At 44.1% G+C, this 15,642-nt stretch overlaps 1 protein-coding gene across 5 annotated transcripts in view; it reads right to left on the bottom strand.

Annotated features, from left to right (window-relative positions):
• The window catches only part of FBH1 (F-box DNA helicase 1), a 152,077-nt gene that overhangs the window by 51,206 nt on the left and 85,229 nt on the right, over nucleotides 1–15,642 (bottom strand). The window lies entirely within an intron of this gene.

Here is a 15,642-nt window from a genome sequence, read left to right as displayed (position 1 = left end):
CCCCTATTTGCCCCCCCACCCAAAGGGGAAGAGATAGAACCCCTTCCGTTAATGTAGTGCCCTGGTGGTCCAGCGGGAGTGCGGGCAGCCCGCTGTGGCAGAGACCTGTCGGCGGTCTCCAGCGCTGGCGGGTGTCCCCGGCGGGCCGCTGGGATCCTCTGTGTCGCGATCTGCAGCGACACAGCCACCAGCGCAGGGGGTGGTGAGCTGTAGCGCTGAGCGTCCTGTAGGATGCTCTGTGCTGCCAACTGAAAGCAGCAGCGCTGAACGTCTGTGCTGTCAACTCAATGTGAAAGCTGCTTGGTACTGCCCGGGAGTAGTAAATTCCCGGGTAGTACCATTCAGACATAAGCAGGGTAATTTCCCGGGACTTAAGTCCCAGGAAAATCCCTGTTCGACTGAAGGGTCGGCTACCTGGGAACGTGTTCCCGGGTAGGTACCTTTCAGACATACGCGGCAACCCGGGAATTTGGCTGAGGCAAGCCAAATTCCCGGGATTCTCGATATGTCTGAAAGGGGTATAACTTGGAATAAGAATAAAATATGCAAACCAGCCAGCAGTGCAAAAAGACACCACCACTTAGTTATGTTTCCACTTAGTAAATAATCTCTATTAGACTGTCCATGTTTCAAACATAAAAATAATTTCTCCAAATTGATAGAGATATGCAACTTTAAACCATTAGAAAATAACTGCACACTGTTTTATCAGAAGGAGTCCACTAGAGGGTAGGAATATCCTACTTATATTACTTTATATACAGTCAGGTGCTTAAATATTGGGACATTGACAGAATTTTCATATGTTGGCCTCTATTCACCACCACAATAGCTTTGAAATGAAACAAGATGTGCTTTAACTGCAGACTTTCAGATTTAATTTGAAGGTAAATACATCCAAATCAGGTGAACGGTGTAAGAATTACAATGGTTTCTATATGTGCCTCCCACCTTTTAAGGGGCCACAAGTAATGGGACAAACTAAACAATCCTAAATCAAACTTTCACTTTTTAATACTTTGTTGCAAATCCTTTGCAGGCAATTACAGCCTGAAGTCTGGAACGCATAGACATCACCAGACGCCAGGCCTCTACTGCAAATGTCTTCAGTTCCTGCTTGTTCTTGCGGCATTTTCCCTTCAGTTTTGTCTTCATCAAGTGAAATGCATGCTCATTCGGATTCAGGTCAGGGGATTGACTTGGCCATTGCATAACATTCCACTTTTTAGCCTTAAAAAACTCTTTGGTTGCTTTTGCAGTATGCTTCGGGTCATTGTCCATCTGCACTGTGAAGCGCCGTCCAATGAGTTCTGAAGCATTTGACTGAATATGAGCATATAATATTGCCCCAAACCCTTCAGAATTCATTCAGCTGCTTTTGTCAGCAGTCACATCATCAATAAATACAAGGGAACCAGTTCCATTGGCAGCCATACATGCCCACACCATGACACTACCACCACCATGCTTCACTGATGAGGTGGTATGTTTTGGATCATGAGCAGTTCCTTTTCTTCTCCACACTCTTCTCTTCCCATCACTCTGGTACAAGTTGATCTTTGTCTCATCTGTCCATAGGATGTTGTTCCAGAACTGTAATGGCTTTTTTTGATGTTGTTTGGCAAACTCTAATCTGGTCTTCCTGTTTTTGAGGCTCACCAATGGTTTACATCTTGTGGTGAACCCTCTATATTCACTCTTGTGAAGTCTTCTCTTGATTGTTGACTTTGACACATATAGACCTAACCTCCTGGAGAGTGTTCTTGATTTGGCCAACTATTGTTAAGGGGTTTTTCTGCTCCAGGGAAATAATTCTTCTGTCATCCACCACAGTTGTTTTCCGTGGTCTTCCGGGTCTTTTGGTGTTGCTGAGCTCTCCGGTGCGTTCTTTCTTTTTAAGAATGTTCCAAACAGTTGATTTGGCCACACCTAATGTTTTTGCTATCTCTCTGATGGGTTTGTCTTGATTTTTCAGCCTAATGATGGCTTGCTTCACTGATAGTGACAGCTCTTTGAATCTCATATTGAGAGTCGACAGCAACTGATTCCAAATGCAAATGTCACACCTAGAATCAACTGCAGACCTTTTACCTGCTTAATTGATAATGAAATAACGAGGGAATAGCCCACACCTGTCCATGAAATAGCTTTTGAGTTGACAGTCCCATTACTTTTGGCCCCTTAAAAAGTGGGAGGCACATATAGAAACCGTTGTAATTCCTACACCGTTCACCTGATTTGGATGTACTTACCCTAAAAATAATTCTGAAAGTCTGCAGTTAAAGCATATCTTGTTTGTTTCATTTCAAAGCCATTGTGGTGGTGAATAGAAGCCAAAATATGAAAATTCTGTCAATGTCCCAATATTTATGCACCTGACTGTATAGTGACAATTTGCAACGCTACAGTCTCTTTCAGTACATGCAATGAAACGACTCTTGTATTGAAGACAGTGTTCTTATTAATGCATATAACAACTTAAAAATACAGTGATTCATAGTAAGAAGGAAGATATGATAGTTACCAGCAGCAGCGTGTTACAGCTTGAATGAAAAGTGGGACATAATCTGTTCTACTGTACTTCTGTTGTAACAGAATCCATGGTTTCCTCCGAGAGACATGTAGCTAAATTCTGCTCGAAAACATTTTTCCTTCTGATGTAGCAGTGTGCAAATCTTTTCTTGTGGTTTAATGTTGCAGATTTATCTGTATCAATTGCTTATGTTCACTATTGGTATTAAAATTGTTTTTATGTGTGATATATTAATACTCTCGTTCAAACTCTTCTGGCTGCCGGTCAGAGTAAACTAGCTATTGGCGAACTCTCAGCTGGGTCCTATAGTCTACTGAAGAACCCAAAGATCTGCTCTACTGGCCTCCCTCTACTGCTCAGCTACTGACATGCTCAAACATTTGGTGCACTGCACTGTCTTATACGTACTATCCTGGACAGCTGCTATCAGTCTGGAACATGACACTGACCTGGGCCCCACTGCACCCTCAGGCCTACCTGGCACTACAGTCTGACATGTCCTGATTTACTCCACATTGCATCTCTCTGGACTTCCACATGCTGCTACTTCAGGCCATTACATCAGCCTCTGCTCCTACTGACTTACCCTCACCTACCTCTGAATCCCCTTTGTCGACCCTGCTCATCTCACTGATGTCTGATAGAGAAACACTGGCAAACACCTTTGAAATTCCTCCCTGCATCGGTCCTCACATCATAGCTTTGAACATCGTTCAGTTTATCCATCCCGGAAGTGCCTGGACCAGACAACAGTATCCTGTCTACAGCCCTGTGCACTGACTATCTTCCCTCCTGCGTTATGGAAACCCTGGACTGTCTACTCTCTCCATACATTTAACTTCTTTAGCTCCTGCACTCACCGCTGTCATTTCTGACATCACTAATTCTCCATTCCCTCTCTCCAATCATCACATGCTCTCCTTTAGTTTGTCCCTACCCCAGTCATCCTTTTCCCCTCTAAATGTAATTCTAACCAAACAAAAGTTTGACTCTCGTGATCATGCTTTATTCGTCTTCTCTCCTCCATCTCCAACCTTTCCTGTCATAACCAAGCTGTCTCCCTCTATAACACCTCCCTCATGTCTGCATTTTGCCCTGGCTATTACGATTAGCATCTGTCGATCAGCACACCAACCCTGGCCCGTGGCACTCCTGCAGAAATGCTCACGCATTGCAGATTTCCTTATCCTCCTACAGCTCTGCCCTCACCAACACTAAATAGTCCTATTTTAATTCTCTAATCTCGTCTCAATCCACCAACCCTCATTGTATCTTTGCCACCTTCAACTCTCTCCTCTATCCTCCCACTCTTCTCTTCCTCCATCTCAGCCCTCAACTTTGCCACCTTCTTCATGTCCAAGTTTAATACTATCTGCAAGAATATATCAACTATACCTTTCCTCCCCTAACATCTTGTCTTCCTTCTCCACTACTACTGGGGGGAGGTTGATGGACTTCATTCTTCATCTCACTTATCCACATGCCTTCTGGAACCTATCCCCTCTCACCTCTTTTTCTCCCGCTCTTCTGTTGCCTGCTGCCTCCTTGCCCATCTCTTTAACCTGTCCCTCTAAACTGGCTGTCCCCTCCCTCAAATACGCACTTGTCACAACCATTCGTAAGAAACCTCACTTGACCATGACTCTCTAACTACCGTCACATCTCCCTTTTGCCTCCAAGTTCCTCAAGAAGATTGTTATTCTTCGACTCACCTCCTTCCTCTCTTCTGGACCATCTTCAGTCTGGCTTCTGTATAGCTCATTCGACAGAAACTACCCTCACCAATTACCTCCTTACTGCCAAATCCAATTCTCTATTCTCATCCTTCTCGATCTATCTACTGCCTTTGACACGGTGGACCCACTCCTCCTTCGAACTCTTCACTCTATTGGTTTCTTTGACTCTGCTCTCTAATGGGATACCTACTACCTCACTGACAGTTCCTCATCTGTCCCTACATCTACCACCACCTTCCAATACCCTAAAATGCATATAAACAAACCGCACTGTAGTATGTGTAAATAGCAGCTCAGTTTCCGAGTAAACCAATAATACCATATATAAACGAGTGCTTTTCCTGTATGTGTGTGATCTAATGCTTTTTGAATTCCACAATAAAAGCAGTGCATATAATAAAAAGAAAAAACATCAATTAATAAGAAAAACAAGTGTATGTTATAGCCCTTTTAAAGGGATGAATTGAGAGTCCTGTTTGAACCCACCCACACAGATTTGTATACAAAGTGGAACAAAACTTTAGATATCTGCTCCAGAGCGTTAATAAATCTAATCATAGTAGGCAAAGAAATTACTGGGGAGAATAAAGAAAAAAATTTACTTGTTTGAAACTAAATTTGAACCACTAAAGAACATGGAAGACTACAGATCTGCCCAGCTACAATGTTGTCAATAGCGCAGAGAATCGCGATATGCGTGGCACGAGACGGACTCCTGCAATCAGACACGCATTCGCGTCTCCATAGAATATAATGGGAGATGCACTCCTGTGATCGGGGACGCGGTTTTGCGTCTCCATAGGATTGAATGGAGACACACTCCCACGATCTGAGACGTGCCATTGCGCGATTCGCGGGTATGTTTGTGCTGCTATCAGCCACAATGAAGGTGGGCGCATCTGTATAATAAACGAAAAAAGAAAACCAACGAGGAACGACTCAAACAATACTGATGAATTTAATAGAAACAAGACACAAAACACCAATGAACAATGATACCAAAGAACAGGATCAATCCACCAATTGAGCAGATACAAGAGAACAGGACTATTTCACCATGCAAATCGAGAACCACTAATTAAAGAGAGACCCAAGACACCTAAAGAACCTAGAACTTATCAAACCTATAACAATAAACATTTCACATACAGGAACGATAACCCTTATAAACTTGAAAAAGACTAGTTTAATAATGGAACCAATGCAGTAAAAAAGGATGACATTTTGCTCTCTAATAGAAAAAGTAGAAACTACTCTCCTGAATAAAGAAACCAAAAAACATAAGAGAAAAAATAAATGAGAACGAAGAAGAAGACGTAGAGAAAAATTTGTTAGAATTCATATGGGGAGCAAAGAAACTCCCAGACTACACACCAAAAAGGAAGAGATTGATCACCCCAAAAGGAAGAGAGGAACACAACGAGGAACAAGGAGCAAGAAGAAAGATGAAATTAACAAATAAGACCCCAAAAAAAACAGAGCATCTTTAATCTCAGCAAAAGGAAAGAAAGAAAGAAAAAATTAAAAGAACACATAAGCGGTTCAAATAAAGGACTCAAATTTGCTCCGCATTCCAAAATCAACAAGTTCGATCTATTTATAGATAGCCAGAAATTCATTTGAAAACTATGGGCCTGATTCAGACCCACTCGCGAGCGGCTGCCCCCTTTGGTGCGAGACCCTGAGCGACGGCTACCCCGTCGCTCGCCGGGTCTCGTGCATGCGCACGACGGAGCTTCCTCCGTCGTGCGCATGCGCATTTGGGTACCATCGACCCGCTTGCGAGGGTCCTGCGCTCGCGAGCGGGTCTGAATGAGACCCATTTACTGGTTTTCTTAAGGGGTTCTGTTGAGAGTTAAGATCTCCACATATATTTATATGACTACAGTAAGGTATTAATTAACATTAGGGAGAGAAATCTAATAGATCCCTAGATATATTTATTGCAAAAACATGTCAAATATCTGTTTTTATGACAATTAAAATGACTATACATTGAGTCATATGATGATATATGATCATAGGATATATATGCACATCTGATTTAATTTATTTCATACATAATACTAATAATATCATGTATCATGGGAACTCTACAATTTTTTTCACCTTTTATAACAAAAGTATAATGCATATAGATATTCATTGTAAATTTAATATATTATCAATCTACTTAGTATAATCAAGTATCCAGTATGATAAAATAGGGGTTTCCCTATTATTATATTGATTATGTATTCTTTGGTAATGAGAGATGATCGAGTCTGGTAGGGTGTATTTCTCCTGGTTTGAACAGTAGATCCTTGTAGCATAAGATGAATAGCTGCTCCGATCTCACATTACACACGGTGACGTCAGATTGGGGGGGCGGACCTGAGACTGGAGGGGAATGCTGATTGGAAGATAATGAGGATATGTACTATATAAAAAGGTCCCGGGCGCCCGTCTGGTTGCCCTGACGAAGCGGATACTACGAAGCGCGCACCGGCTTTTTGAAGCTGTGTGCAGGCTCTACCACATGTATAAACTATGACTGTACAGATTGCGCCCGCACTGTATGTTGTTTATTGAACTTGAGAGGGTTTATGTAGGTCTTAAACGCAGCGTAAGGGATGTCCACAGTCTGATAATACAGATGGGACTGTGATAGTTATATGACAGCTTACAGCAGACCAACTACAACAATTGCTGGGTTTTGGTAGTGCACCATATGTGATCAAAAGATTTGGTTGTCACTAGTGTACGACAGCACTCCTAGTACAATTAAATCTGATTTCTTTAAAGTGCATTATTTGTGCATATAAAATTACTGGTATTTATCCAGATAGAGAGATTTACTGTAATAGAGAAATTCATTGGAAAAAGATGAATATAACTGAGAGGGATCACCCTCTGCAAATTTCACATTCATATGTAGCTGTGAGCATATAATATACGGTCCAGGGACAGGGACCTTTCTGGATACTGCTATGCAGCAAGAGCCCAGATATAGTGACCGGATCCACCCACAGCGGCAGTGAGACGCTTTGCAAGATGCTACCCACTGCGCATCAGCTTGGTGAGTGAGTCGCTTTACTAGCAGCTGGGTGGGTGAGTGTGGTAGGCCAGCCATAAAACGGCAGTTGTTCACAGTGATAATATGTCTGTGCATATGCAAATTGTGTACAATATAAAAACTGCTTAATTCCTGTGTATGGGTGAATGGCCAGGGAATGTGGTGCAGTTTTAAGAGAAGCCAGCTGATATAGTTTGCTGGGAATCTGGCTTTCAAAAGATCATTTATATTCCAGATAGTGGAGGACACCACTGCAATAAATCCACCACATCAGTTGTTTCACATCTTGGGATCCTGTGCATTGCAAACCTAGTGGTCCGTGCCAGTCGGGCAGCCACCCGACGGAGCCCTGAGGCATTCGGCTCATTATACAGGACATCGGCGGTCTACACATTGGAGAGGCTGCACTTTCACCTTCTATTAGGGCGATAATATCCGCAGACTGCAGCTGCCGATAACTGCCCCGCACCTGCCTCTCGCTTGTGCCCCAGGACTTATATACTCTATTGGAGTCAGCACCATCCTTTACGGGGACACAAGCATTATCAACGGGAGACTGTCATATTAATAGAGATCCATCTATTTACCTTCACGGCTCCACAGGTTTTCCCACTGCACCTTCCCGCTGATTGCCAAAAAGGAATTAAGGTACTGTCATCTACCACAGTGTGGAATAATTTGGGACTGTCTAGCCCACAGCACTCAGGGGATTTACATGGCACCCATGCATGGTAACCCGTTTGCATATAACTCTTTGAAACAGCTTGCAATTGCTTAAGACAAATTGTTTAACTGTCATGTGGATAACACTGGAAACGTTATACTAAATTGGATTTGTTTTGGACTATAACCAATTTGCATGTGTCTTGGTATATATCTATATACCCTCCAGCTACTTTTATTTATTCATGTTTTGAAATTTTTACTTTTTTATATTGCTCTTGGAATATTGTTTCCCTTTTTATTGTGTTTACTACTTATTCAGCTATCTAATATAAAGCATTGTATTTGCATATTTAAATTAAAAATATCTTTATGCTATAAGCACTGCCTATTGTTCTGTAACATTAGCTGAAGTGAGGAAAGGTGGGCAGGAGCGAGAGGTGTTACAGAAGCTTACTCCATCTGATGACATTGAAGCTCTTCTGTGCACCTTTGAGTGTACTGCTGCGTGTTTAAAATGGCCTGAGGAGTGGGCTGCCAGACTTGCTCCGTCTCACATATGTTGATTTAAACGTGACTGAGGCAAACTCCTATCCGCACTTGAAAAAGGGAATATTAAGCAGAGTTGGAGTGACTGGACCTAGCAAAGCTCAGGAGTTTCAGGAATGGCGGCTAAATTCGTCTGAAGCTCCAAGGGTCCAGCTGGCCAAATTAGTCAGGTTGAGTAAGGCGTGGTTGCAGCCGGATAAGAACTCTGCTCAGCGTATAGTAGAGGTGGTGGGCTTTGGACCATGCTGTGCGGGTACTCGATCGTGTGGTACAACAGTGGGCTCTACAGGCTGATCCTCAAATGTTTGAGGAGTTAGCGGTAGTGTTTGAACGGTGCCTGACGTTTGGGAAGTTAAACAAAGCCAAATAGGGATTCCAGCCAGTTCCAAAGCCTAGAACCCAGGTCCCAGTTGTTAAATCCAACAACCCACCTCCAGTGAAGTGTTTTGATTGCGGCGAGCCCGGTCAATTGCGCCATCACTGCCCAAAGCAGGGCGAGCCAACAGACTGTAGTGCTGGAAAAACAACTCGACCAGTGGTCAGCATGGCTGCTGGAAACACTTCACTGGCGCAAACCACCTTGTTTCGTTTGATGGTGCGAGTGGAAGGCCGGGAGGTCTGGGCCTTAGTGGATACTGGCAGCAAATTGACCATCATCTCTGCCAACCTGGTTCCACCTGGGGCTGATCAGGTGTTACCCGCGGTAAAGATAAGTGTACATGGGGATGTAGAAAAATGCCCCAGAGTGCACCTCCCAATAGTGATCAAAGGGCAATCCCTGAAGGTGGTAGCCACAGTAGCCGCCAGACCACCCTACCCATTGATCCTAGGTCGGGACTTTCCGTTGTTACAAGAGGTGGTTACATGGCATGATGACAGCAGAATGTCCACATCAGAGATGTCCTAGGAGCCAAGCTCTGCTGTTTCCCAAAGTTTGGTGGCTGTAACGCCCTCCTTGGCCAGTGAGCAGCTGGAGGGGAGTGAGACCGAGACACAGTGGGTTCCCATTGGCAAGGAAGTGTGCTTGCAGGACTTTGGCCAGGATCAACAGAATGATGGGAACTTGATAAATGCATTTGAAAATGTTGTTGAAATAAATGGTAAAGTAAACACGGCTTTACCAGCAGAAAATGATTTGTTATATTGTGTAACCTATTTACAGGGTAAGAGAGTAGACCAATTGTTGGTTCCCCGGAAACACGAGCAGGTGGTGTCAAGGGCGGCTCATACACACCTGTGGGGTGGCCATTTGGGGGAGGAGAAAACTCTCCAGCATATTCAGTTAAGATTCTTCTGGCCCAGCATTCATGCAGCAGTAAAAAAGTATTGTCAGGAATGTCCAGTGTGTCAGAAAACAACACCCCGGCCAGGTTTTCGGGCACCCTTGGTTATCCTTCCTGTCATTTCCGTACCTTTTGAGAGAACTGGTATAGATATGATAAGGCCGGTGAAAATATCTGCTCGTGGGCATCAATACATATTAGTGGTGGTAGATTATGCCACAAGGTACCTGGAGGCCATCCCGCTTCGTAACATGAAATCTAGCACTATTGCCTGGGAATTGATGATGCTATATACCCATTTGGGAATACCAAAGAAGGTCTTAACATACCAAGGTACCCCTTTTGTCTCTAAACTAATGAAAGATATATGCTGACTGTTAAAGGTGGATAGGATTACTACCTCAGTTTACCACCCGCAAACAGATGGGCTTGTTGAACGCTTTAACCAGAACCTTAAACAAATGATAAAAAGGGCGGTGTCTGAGGAACAGCGAGATTGGGACTTACTCCTACCCTATTTAATATATGCAATGCGAGAGGTGCCCCAATCCTCTACGGGATTTAGTCCCTTTGAACTCCTCTATGGGAGGCAACCTAAAGTGATTTCAGATCTGTTAAAAGAAGGATGGGAACAACAGTCATGCAAAGAGACTAACATCGTTCAGTTTGTGACCCAATTGTATGGCCATTCAAGGTAAATTGCACCACTCGTGAACGAGCACATGGATAGGGCACAACAGCGGCAAAAACGTTGATATATGACTTGACCACAGTTAATCGGTCTTTTAAACCGGGAGACAAAGTACTGGTTCTGGTACCCACCACTGAAAGCAAAATGTATGCCCGGTGGCGAGGCCCTTATGAAGTTATAGAGGCAGCGGGACCTGTTAATTATAAGGTTCAACACGAGGGTACAAGGAAAGAAGTGCAAATCTACCATGTGAACCTGTTAAAACACTGGAAAGAGAGCGCTGTTCAGCCCTCTCTGGTTGCCAAAAAAACCCCGGAATGTCAGGTACCCATTGAAAATCCCCTTAATCCCCGCCAGAAACAGGAGGCAGTGAGTTTAGTAGCACGGCACCAAGATGTGTTCTCTGCCATTCTGGGAAAAACCCAAATTATCATTATCCAGCATGATATAGTTACTCCTCCCGGGGTGGTAATAAAACAGAGGCCATACCATATACCCAAGGCAAAGCTGACAGCGGTTAAACAGGAAGTAGAGGAAATGCTGCGCCTAGGGGTCATAGAGGAATCAAATAGAGAATGGAATAATCCTATAGTTTTAGTGCCTAAGCCTTCAGGGGCTTTAAGATTCTGCAATGATTTTCGCAAATTAAAGTGTCAAAGTTTAATTCCTATCCGATGCCCCGGGTGGACAAGCTGGTGGAGAATTTAGCAAACAGCCAGTGTCTCACCACCCTAGAGTTGACAAAAGGGTATTGGCAGATTCCTTTAACTGAGCCTGCTAAGGCCAAAACAGCCTTGTCTACCCCAGGAGGTTTGTTTCAGTATAAAATGCTGCCGTTTGGTTTACATGGGGCTCTGCCAATCTTCCAGAGGTCTATGAACAGGTTACTGCTGCAGCTGTACATCTAGATGACAGTCATCTTTAGCCCCAACTTGGAGTCACACCTACCAAGAGTAGAAGCAGTGTTGCAATCTTTACGGGCACATGGGTTTACTGCTAATCCCGAGAAGTGTGCCATTGGAATGGTGGAGGCAAAATATTTGGGATATATTGTAGGTAGAGGGCAAGGAAAACCTCAGCCCAGTAAGGTGGAGGCGGTCCTCACATGGCCTAAGCCCAAATTTAAATCCCAGCTCAGAACATTCCGTAGCCTAGGGGGTTACTACCGCAGATTAATTTGTGAGTTTGTCACTAGGGCAACACCATTAACAGAGTGTCTTAAAAAGAACAGTCCCCAGACAAGATACTATGGTCTAGGACAGCAGAAGCTGCACGGTAGGATTTAAGGCGCACCTTGTGTGCAGAACCTGTTCTACAAGCTCCTAACTTTAAAAAGCAGTTTATATTGCAGACAGATGCCTCAGGTACGGGATTGGGGGCAGTCCTTTCCCAAGTGGTAGAAGGAGAAGAGAAACCCATCCTTTACCTTAGCCGAAAATTGCTGCCCAGGGAGCACAAGTACTCAACTGTGGAGCAAGAGTGATTGGCAATAAAGTGGGCAGTAGACTCGTTAAAATATTATTTGTTGGGGCGGGAATTTGTGTTGGTTACAGATCATGCCCCCTTACAGTGGGTGTAAATGAATAAAGAAGTGAATGCTCGTGTAACCCACTGTTTTTTGTCTTTGCAGCCTTGAGGTGCAGCATCGTCCGGGGAAACAGCACCTCAATGCTGATGCCCTTTCCAGGAAGATTGTTGGGCCCGATCATCCAAGCAACCCTATGGTGAAGCTAGAGGAGGAGGAGGAGGAAGAGGGTGAGGAGGGTGAATTGTGGAAAGTGGTAGATAGCTGTGTACCCGGACGGATGGCACAAGTAGATGTGGGCGAGGCAGATAGCTCGCCTGAAAGTTTCTCAGCTTCACCAGGGTAGTTGAAGCTAAGGGGGGGAGGAGTGCAACAGGGTCAGAATGATTCCACATTAAGTAAATGTGGAATATCCAGATCTCCCAGGTTTGGCAGAGCAAAGGCATTAGGATTGTATAAATGTCCAGTTCAGGTGTTGCCTCAATCAGTGCCTGGAAAGGCAGCTGATTACAGACACCTGTGTAAAGCTGGTTTAAGAACTGCAGAGACACTGGGGAAACTGAGAGTGACGGTGAAATAGTCGCCCAGCTAATAGGCCCAAGGGTGACTAGTGTTAGGGTTCCTGGACCTGCGAGTCCACTGAAGAAATATTGCTGTATTGGAAGACTTTTATGACATCTTGCCTGTGTACCTGCCTGTGGTGAGCAATAAAAGCTACTGATGGATTTTACCCAGTGTATGTGATTCTTGTCACAATATATATAGATATATATATATATCTATAAGGCATTAGGGGTTGTATAATTAACAGAATACAATCGATACCCTGTGCGGTTAGTTTTCTCTTTGGTATACAAATCACAAAAATTGTTCATCCTTGGCAGGATAATTCCTATCAACTCTCTTAACATTACCCAGACGTTTATCAACATTTTGCCATTCTTTATCAATAATCTCTATCATAACTTTATGTACTGGAAAATGTCTACTTCTTTTGACCCCATCTCCAAATAGGAAAACCTGTTCATCACCAATTTCCATCGTATCTTTATAATTCATAAATTTAGATATATTCTTCAATAGGCCATTCACAATATCCAAACTGAATGTTCTATCACCACCTTGAACTTCACCAGACTCCTCACTAGATACATTCTCTTCATCACTTTCAAGAACAAACTCAGGTGAAATTGATTCATAATCAAAGTCCAGACTAGTTTGGGATCTAGATCTCTTAGCTCCCTGTGACTGCAAAAATTATTCCTTAGGAACAAAATCAGGATTTTGGTACTTACCGATAAATCCCTTTCTCCGATTCCACAGGGGACACTGGAGTTCAAGACAATGGGGTATAGACGGTGGTAGAGTAGAGCCTGGCACTTTAAATAATTTAGAAGTGTGACTGGCTCCTCCCCCTCTATGCCCCATCAGCCCCAGTTTAAGAACTGAGCCCGAGAGGAGACGGAGGACAATAGGAAAATGAGAAGGAGAGGACCACAGAACGGAACAATACCGACTGAAGGAGAACAGAGGAACTCACTGCAGGGAACACATGCAGTCACACAACCATATAACGAACCAAACAACATAGCAGGTACGCAGCGCTGGGCGGGCGTCCAGTGTCCCCTGTGGAATCGGAGAAAGGGATTTATCGGTAAGTACCAAAATCCTGATTTCTCCTTCATCCACTAGGGGACACTGGAGTTCAAGACAGTGGGGACGTCCCAAAGCCAACCTCCCGGGTGGGAAGCGCGGAGAACTCGCCGACCCTTTGGCAAACCCGAAAACCAGGAGCGCCAAGAACTGTAGGCCCAATGGAAAGGCAAGAGCTGAGGATCAAGTGTCGCAGAGGAGACAAGCAGAACTCCCTGCTAAACAGCGAAAGAATTCCACAACTTACGGCGTAATTCGAACGTAATAACGGCTAATGTAAGCTCAGCTGAAAACAGACCCAGGCCAAACTAGAGTCGAACATAGGAAGCTGTATAATTCGCAGACAGCAGCAACCCAGCACTGCTGGACAGAATTCATATAGATATACGTATATAATACCAATCTACAGATACAGAGCTGATCCTGTCCACAGACTCCTAATAAGGAGTATACAACGAGGCAAAAGTCAAGACCGAACAATCGCCGAGGCCCAAGTACTACCAGGTTGACAACCAGCGGAAGGTTAAACCATAGAAGTTCTCCACAATGGAGATCCCGCTGGGTATGATGCAGAGGTGGCTGTGAAAGTATTGAAAACACAATTCCTTTCAGAGGGTCAGACCTCAGTACAACCACTCTGAAACAGAGGGATCAAACAGCAACTGAAACCCTGCAGCTATAATTCCCCATAGCAAACTACTGGCAGTGTGTCACTACCGCTTGGGGCGGGTCTCAAACTCGTGTATTGGGCGCCCCATACGGGGACTTTACGGCACACACCCTGTGCTGGCCTAAAAAGAAAACCATAGCAACAACCCCAAACAACCCCAAACAACAGACATGTCCATCATGATGGAAGTGCGTAGTCAGTACAAACTGCTGATCCGAACATAGTATGAAAACAACTCGGATACCCTGGCAGTTAAAGAGCACGGATGCAACAGCCACCCAAGGAGAGCTACCAATATAGGGAAGCATCCCGTACAACAAGGCTAGGACAACCATAAAGGTACACATCAGGAACCTGTCAGTGTGATGAAAATATCCAGATACTGAACAGGAATCAGGCTCCCTGCGCAGAGCATAATGACTGTCACACTTTAATGTAAAGATGTGCCGTAGCCCATAGATGCGCTACAGTCCTTTATCACCCCAACAGAGTCTAGTAGAAGAAAGTGATAATTAAATATGGAATGCTTCACGAATTTGCGTGTCATCCTTGCGTTTCAATTTTTAGTATATGTGCTGCAGAAGCGAGCACTCTCAATGTTGGAACTATGCACCAACACACCAGGAAAGCTCTAAAGTGTAGTAGAGCCAACTGATTACGAGAGCGGATGGCTGCTAGGACGGCAGCTAGGGTGCGGAAGGGAGACTTGTAATGTCAGGTTGCATGAAATTGGAGCATCTGCCGAGGCATTAGTGAGGTACCGCTTACCTGTGAGCAACCAGAAGCCCTCTAGACGAGATGTAGGTCACTAACCTTTTCCATCTCACAGCAACCCGTCACGTCAGGTATAGAGAGTAGTTCAGTGGGCTAAGAACCAATGCTCTACAGCACAGACTTCAGTCTGGCGATGTTGTCTGGGAAAATACTGTAGAAAACTAGCAAATTGTTAGGAGACAAGAATGTTGTACAACAGGACTCTATACCTGAGCATGTAACAGTAGGGATGAGTAGACATCTAGAGTTTATACATATACTCCAAATACAGTCTGCTAGTGTATCAGTACATTATCACTTATAATGGTGAAGTGCGTATCAGTTAACAGGCGGATTTAAGTAAGACCTTGAATAGGTCAAGATACACACAGAATATTAAATATTTGATGATGGATCCCCACCAGTGACCCTTGAAAGTTATAGTGTTCACAACGAGAGGGATTCAAAAGTGAACCCCAGGGCCAAGGATTTACCTGATACTCACCAATCTAATCAAGCCAGGCCTGACCC

This window comes from Taudactylus pleione, unplaced genomic scaffold (assembly GCF_031769625.1).
Source record: "Taudactylus pleione unplaced genomic scaffold, aTauple2 ptg000086l, whole genome shotgun sequence".
NCBI lineage: Eukaryota > Metazoa > Chordata > Amphibia > Anura > Myobatrachidae > Taudactylus > Taudactylus pleione.
Note: the sequence above shows the minus strand (reverse complement) of the source record. Positions and strands in the feature narration are given on the sequence as shown.